This window comes from Hemicordylus capensis, chromosome 4, assembly GCF_027244095.1.
Source record: "Hemicordylus capensis ecotype Gifberg chromosome 4, rHemCap1.1.pri, whole genome shotgun sequence".
In the NCBI taxonomy this organism is placed as follows: Eukaryota; Metazoa; Chordata; class Lepidosauria; order Squamata; family Cordylidae; genus Hemicordylus; species Hemicordylus capensis.
In genome coordinates this window covers 8,096,332-8,103,645 of record NC_069660.1, presented here as the reverse complement: position 1 = coordinate 8,103,645, position 7,314 = coordinate 8,096,332, and the positions used below count along the sequence as shown (strand labels likewise).

Genomic DNA, 7,314 nt, shown 5'->3' with positions numbered 1-7,314 from the left:
CAAAGCGTCTTGGCAGCTGGTGACTGAGTGGCAGAGGGGAAGCTGCCAGGATGAGGGTCTGTCTCAGCGATGTCGTCTGGCAGGAGTTTGGCCATGTAATGGGGCCGGAAAAGAAGGCTCAAGAAATGGTATGGTTCCAGGGCTGTGCCCTGTCGAAATCCACCTGGCTTCAGTAAGCATCGTGAGGTTCAAACTGGGAGCCCTGTACATCAGGCTCTGCTTCTCTGCTGCTGGCCCACAGGAGCTGCTGACTAGAGGGGGAAACTGCAATGCAAGTCTAGCCAGGAGGCTCACCAACCCATCATCCTCCTGGCTTGGAAAATCAAGGGATACGGGGAGGGGGGACCTTGGCAAGTGTATTTTTTCAGGCCAGTTCAGCCTATGCAACTTCTTGCTGGGAAAGGCCACGTGGTCCTCCCTCTGAAGCTCAGGCTACCGGGCAGCCTCCAGTCTGCTTGTCTCCAGAGTATCCATCTTATCTCAGGCTTGGGGTGACAATATTTGAAGGGTGCCAGTTCTGTAGCATCTGATCAGGGGTGTGCCCTGGGTTCCTTTGAGATGCCCCATCGAATTCCAAGACACATCATTTGGCTCATGCGATGCACACGCTTGGAGTAGCAAAATGTGAGGATGGAAGGATGGAGAACGTTTCAAGGAGAAGTTGGCTGCCTGCACATGCTGCTGTCTCCTGTCATGGAAAACAAAGAAACCTCCTGGCCAATCCTTTGAGCAGGTTCACGATTTTGCAATTCTTTCTGTCTGTCTGTCTGTCTGTCTGTCTCTCTCTCTCTCCCTCTCCCTCCCCACCTCGCTCTTTCTCTTCAGGTTACAAATGAACAGATAAATGCATGAACTTCATGCTGTGTTTTTAGACATTCTAAAGACCTCCTGAAACATGGAGAGAGGGACATCTACGGCCACACGACCCTGAATGCGCCCGATCTAGTCTGATCTTGGAAGCTAAGCAGGGTCAGGCCTGGTTAGTACTTGGATGGGAGATGGCCTGGGAATACCGGGTGCTGTAGGCTTAGGAGAGGAGAGCTGGTCTTGTGGTAGCAAGCATGACGTGTCCCCATAGCTAAGCAGGGTCTGCCCTGGTTGCATCTGAATGGGAGACTTGATGTGTGAGCACTGCAAGATATTCCCCTCAGGGGATGGAGCCACTCTGGGAAGAGCAGAAGGTTTCAAGTTCCCTCCCTGGCTTCTCCAAGATAGGGCTGAGAGAGATTCCTGCCTGCAACCTTGGAGAAGCCACTGCCAGTTTGTGAAGACAATAGTGAGCAAGGTAGACCAATGGTCTGACTCAGTATATGGCAGCTTCCTATGACAACTGGCAGCTGAGTCAGGTTTCAGTGTGTTGGTTTGGGCACCTGTCATTTTTGTGAACCGCCTCAAGCCTCTGGAGTCAGGTGGTATATAAAACAAACAAACAAATAAAATTTCATGGGTGAAGCTGAGCTTGCACAACAGATGAAAAATTTATTCATATTTTTATTGATTTATTGTTCAATTTTTATACCACCTTTCATAAGGCATCCCAAGGCAATTTACAAAAGTTAAACTACAATAAAACTCCATTAAAACCACATTTTAAAACCTTAAAATCAGTTCAATAGTAAAAACCATAAAACATCAAAACAAAACAAAACCTTGCCACCATAAAAAAGACAAAGAGGAGAGGAGAGATGAGAGACTTGACAACTTGGATTGAATTGGTCAAGTTAGTGCATTTTCTTAAAAGAATCTGCTAGTTTTCGTCTTGATCCAGATCAAGGTCACTGTGAACCCCATTGTTGTTTGTTGCTAACTTAGCAAAGAGGCACCTTTTAATGTGGTGATTCTCTTTATTTAGCAGGGGGAGAGTAACTGGCCCCATCCACCCCCGGCACAGTACCTCCAGTGACTGTTGCTGGTGTCTATCTTATGCTTCTTTTTAGATTGTGAGCCCTTCAGGGGCAGGGTTCCATCTTATTTGTTTTTTATATCTTTGTGTAAGATATAAGCCATTTTTGGAGGAGCGGTATAGAAATCAAATGAATGAATGAATGAAAGCTGCTGTGATGATCACCGCCCCTGTCTGACTGTATTTAAACCTTTTCAAAAACTGAACCCATGTTGCAGAATAAAAAATGCTAGTTTACTTTGCATACTCATTGTTCATATAAGGAGCTTCGGTAGGTAAGGTTTAAGGGCAGGGGCGTAGCATCCATTGCACAAAGGGGTTCAAAGAACCAAGGTTGTCATGTTCCAAGGGCTGCGTCAGACACGGGGTGGGAGGGTGGCGATGCTAGCAAGTGGGGCCGTGCACCCCATTAGGAAGTATAATCCGGCAAGCGCTGGGCTCCCAGCATGGCTTGCAAAGGCAGGGGCAGGCATTCCCGGCCAGGCTGGGAGCCCAAGCACTGGCTGAAACCTCTCAAAAACGAGCAGGCTGCAAACGTGGCACTGGCCGCATTTTCCTTCCAAACGGGGGCGTGTGGACCTGTTTGCTAACATGGCCACGCCCCCTGCGTCTGACATCAGACCCAGGGGCCGTAGCTGGAGTGGTACCCTGGCAGGGTCCACCAACGTCCCCACTAGGCCACTGTTTAAGGGTAAAGCTTTGGTCAAGCGGGGAAGATGGGTGGCCCCTCACTAGAGAGGGTGTGTGTCTTCTGTGGGCTGTAGCCAGGGCTGCTTGGTCCCTTCCTATTTACCCTTGCCCTTTCATAGCTACCTTTGCCTTTCTGGGGAACCGGGGTGCTTTCCAGCACAGGCAGAAAGATTCAGAGGGGAAGCATGTGGATGGTGACTGGAGAGTTTGGCCTGCCGTCATGTTCTCTGCAGTGCCACCTCCCCCACAAAGAATACCCTTGGGGATTCAAGCCCTTGCCAAGCCAGCTGGACCTGCTACCCACCCCCTCCTTTTCATTCAGACTGACGTTAAGAAGCCGGTCTCATTTCCAGTCTCTAAGTCACTTATGCAGATTAAAGTCAGCGTCCCAGCCCTGACCCCAGAAGACCCTGTTTAAAGCTCCCTTCCTGAGCTGTCCTTACAAGGATGCTCTGTTCTCAAATCTCAGTGGGTTCTGGCCACTGGCACATCCTATCCAGGGACCTTCCCTGCCCCCCCCACACCTTCCTGCCTCCTCCCCACAAAACACACACACACACACACACACACACACACGGTTTAGGGGAAGATAAGGGAGGTATTTTAATCACACCCTTATCAGACTTTCTCTCCCAAAGAGGGAGAGGAGAGCAGAGGTCAAGCCAGCCCCGCCCTTATCATCTCCCTCTCAGTGGCTTCAGGGCCCAGGCAGGGGGGGGGGGGGCAGGGAGGGGGCAAAGGAAGAGCCACAGGCGGGGGAGGCGATTGTGGGGTGTGGGTGGCACCAGTGGCCTGAAATACTCCAGAAGAGACAGAGGTGGGGAGAGAGTCCTTGAGAACTCATCCGGCCCTTCTGCCCACGCAGAGGCTGCCTTGGTTAGACCTAAAATATCCCCCAGACGGATGTTTATCCAACCTGTTTTTAAGAAACGGCGACTTCACACCCTCCCATTAAGAACTTGGGCCGTTGCCCCTGTCTGAGCTCCTGCACTGGGGATGGTTTTCTTAAAGGGTAGATTTAGAAGCACTGGAGATGAGAGATGATAGTTTTCAAAAGGGGGACTTATGAAAACCTTGGATTTGCCATTGAGGCTCTGTAAGAACGATTTTTGTGGAGCAGCCATATAGATAAAGTTTATTTATTTTTATTATCATTACCGCCGCGCGCCCCCCCCACCACTTCTTGCAAGGATGAATCAATGGACATACAATGCTGCGTTCTACTCAATCAGACCATTGGTTCATCTAGGCAAATATTTCCTACTCTGACTGGCAGGAGCCCTCCTGGGCTTAAAGTAGAGGGTCTTTCCCATCACCTACCCCTTAAGTGGCGCAGCAGGGAAATGCTTGACTAACAAGCAGAAGGTTGCCAGTTCGAATCCCCACTGGTACTATATCGGGCAACAGCGATACAGGAAGATGCTGAGAGGCATCATCTCATACTGCATGGGAGGAGGCAATGGCAACCCCCCCCCCTGTATTCTACCAAAGAAAACCACAGGGCTCTGTGGGTGCCAGGAGTCGAAATTGACTTGATGGCACACTTTACCTTTACTATAAGAGGGTCAGATGACCTGCTATGTTAGATGCATTGTTTAGCAGCTTGCTTGAAAGTAAGAATGTCTCCCCCTTACAAACAGCAGCCGCGGGGGGCTCAGTCCAGATTGTGATCACTAACGCTTTCCCCCAGATTGTTCCTTCCTTGAAAATCACTCCTCAAAGGTGCTGTTTGTTGCTGAAGAGGCTCTTTGCAGCAAACAGCAAATTCTCTGGTCCCAGTTTGTTTAGGGCTTTAAAGGTCAAAGCTGGTGCCTTGAACGGAGTCCAGAAAACAAATTGGCAACCCGTGAAGGAGACAAAGGACCTGCGTAATGTGAGCTGATCTGCTGGACCCGGAGAAAACCCTGGCTGGCGGCTGCATTCTGGACCAGCTGTAGTTTCCAGACCGTCTGCAGGGGCAACCCCATTGAAACCACATATGTGACTAAAGCATGGATAATTGCAGCTTGGTGACTAATGGTGTGTGTTGGGAAATTCCTGGTTTAAGGTTGGCCTCTGCTACGAACTTACCAGCATGGGTGTCAGAGGAGGGAGAAAAGGGGGCAGTACCCCCTGGGTTGAACCATTCCTATAAAATTCAGTGGGGCTTACTCCCAGGCATGTGTGTATAGGACTGCAGCTTCCCCCCATCCTGGACAAAGTCCTGCAGAGACCCATACCCCCTAGGCCAGAGATTCTCAAACTCAAGTGCCCAGATGTTGTCAGACTACAAATCCCATCATCCCCCAGCAGCTGGGGATGATGGGGGTTGTAGTCTGACATGATCAGGGGACCACAGTTTGAGAACACTTGTACAAGGCAGTCTTGGGCAAACTGCAGTCTTTCGGTCCTCCCTGTCCCATAATATTGGACTCCTTTGGTTGTTGTAAGGATTTACTAGATTTGAAGATTCTAAGGGCAGATCCATACATGCAGCAGAATCAGACAGCAAAAGGCTGAGATGGCGGGATGTATACCGCTTTGCAGGTGAAGAGTGCCATTTGGAAATGCTCGCTCTCTCTCTCTCTCTCTCTCTCTCTCTCTCTCTCTCTCTCTCTCTCACACACACACACACACACAGGTTGAAGGTCAGGGCAAGCTAGCTAAACAACCCCTACTAACTGAGCAAAGAGGATTTAAAGCAGTGATTCTCTTATATTTAGCGGGAGAGGAGGGGAGGGGAGGGGAGCAACTGTCTGTATCCAGCCCAGCACAGTGTTGTGGCTGTTGCTGGTGGATAACCTTGAGGTCATTCATACCATCAAAAATTGTATTCTACCCAGGTTTGGGAGCTGTGTGCGCTCCCAATTTTTGGTTCTGTGGAAACAAGGTAAGAGGAAAACCTGGGTAGAAGTGTTTTTGTGAAAGCTAGGAATGAGATCATAAGAACAGCCCTGCTGGATCAGGCCCAAGAAGCCCCATCTAGTCCAGCATCCGGTTTCACACAGTGGCCCACCAGATGCCACTGGAAGCCACAGGCAGGAGTTGAGGACATGCCCTCTCTCCTGCTGTTATTCCCCTGCAACTGGTACTCACAGGCATCCTGCCTTTGAGGCTGACTTATAGCCCTCCGACTAGTAGCTGTTGATAGACCTCTCCTCTATGAGGTTATCCAAACCCCTCTTCAAGCCATCCAGGTTGTTGGCTGTCACCACATCTGTGGCAGAGAATTCCACAAGTTGATTATGTGTTGTGTGAAAAAGTACTTCCGTTCGTTGGTTCTAAATCAGATCCCATCAACGTTTAAGCGAAAAACCTAGGTAGCTTTTCCTTCTACCTTGCTTCCACTCAACCAAAAATTGGGAGCATACACAGCTCCCATACCCAGGTAGAACACAGTTTTTGATTGTGGGAATGACCTCCTTGTCTTTCTTTTTAGACTTTGAGCCCTTTGGGGACGGGAAATCATCACATCCCTTGTTCTATGTAAACTACTTTGTGAACTTCTTTTGTTGAAAGGCAGCATATAAATATTTGCAGCAGCAACAGCCACCACTGACAGAGCTGGTCATGAAAACGTCCCCTTCGAAAGCCAGTGTGGTCAGATGCCGGAAGTGAAGGGTCTCCTTTGTGGTTTTAGCAGAAGTCCAACAGTCCTTCAACAAGAGCCAGATGCAAAACGATCGCTCGGGGGCCAATTCCGGACTCTACCACACAGGGGTGAACTGCTGCCTGCCTGTAATTTATTTATTTATTTATTTTATTTTATTTTTATTATTTATTCAGTTTCTGTACCACCCTTCCAAAATGGCTCAAGGCGGTTAACAATTAAAACAAAACAATTAAAATCAATCAACAATTAAAACAGAGTTTATAAAAACACCATAAAACAACAATTAAACAATGAAAACAATTTCAAAGTCCTGAAAAACCAGGCTGCAACATTAAAAACCCTTTACAACAGTTTAAAAACCCTGAAAGGCCAGGCCAAACAGATAGGTTTTAAGGGCTCTCCTAAAAGCCAAACATAGAGTTGAAATTACAGATTTCTGCAGGGAGGGCATTCCAAAGTCTGGGAGCAGCTACAGAGAAGGTCTGCCTCTGAGTCACCACCAGACGTACCGGTGGTAACTTGAGACGTACCTCCTCAGATGACCTTAATGTGTGGCGGGGATCATGCAGAAGAAGGCGCTCTCTATCCAGGTCTAACAAAGCAAGGGCTCAAAGATGGAGCTCTTGAACCTGTCTGGCTGCAAATGAAGGGGTTAGATAGGATCCAGGAGCCCTGCTCCTTCCTGGAGCGCAGGCTGACCCTGAACCAGAACAGGTGCCTGAGCGGATCTCCCCTTCCTCCTGATGAGGCCCCTTCAGTGTGGGAGTCTGGCCCCCGCACAGCATCATCACCTCTACTCCAGAGGCCCCAGGGGTGACAGAGGGGGTGTAGGGACAGGGAGGCCTTGGGGGGGGGGCACTGGGCCCCCAGAGCTCCAGTGCTCCTGCAAAGGGGCAACTGCAGGAGTGGGGACAAGCTGAGTTTGTTGGATCATCTTGGAGGCTTCCCATGAGGCCGGGGTCTTGGTCGGGATAGGCTCCTCCTCCTCCAAGGGTGACTCTGCTGGGTCAAAGACCAGGGCGCTTTCCAGATTAGACCTTGCAACGGGGTCATGGCGTGTCTCAGAAGTGCACTTCCACACTTCCTGTGTTGTGACACCGCAGACAGCAGGGTGCCACTCACATTTCCA

The 7,314-nt window shown here is 49.6% G+C and overlaps 1 pseudogene; it reads left to right on the top strand.

Annotated features, from left to right (window-relative positions):
* The first annotated feature begins 909 nt into the window (after positions 1-909).
* LOC128325533 (uncharacterized) lies at positions 910-1,028 on the top strand (annotated as a pseudogene).
* The last annotated feature ends 6,286 nt before the right edge of the window (positions 1,029-7,314 follow it).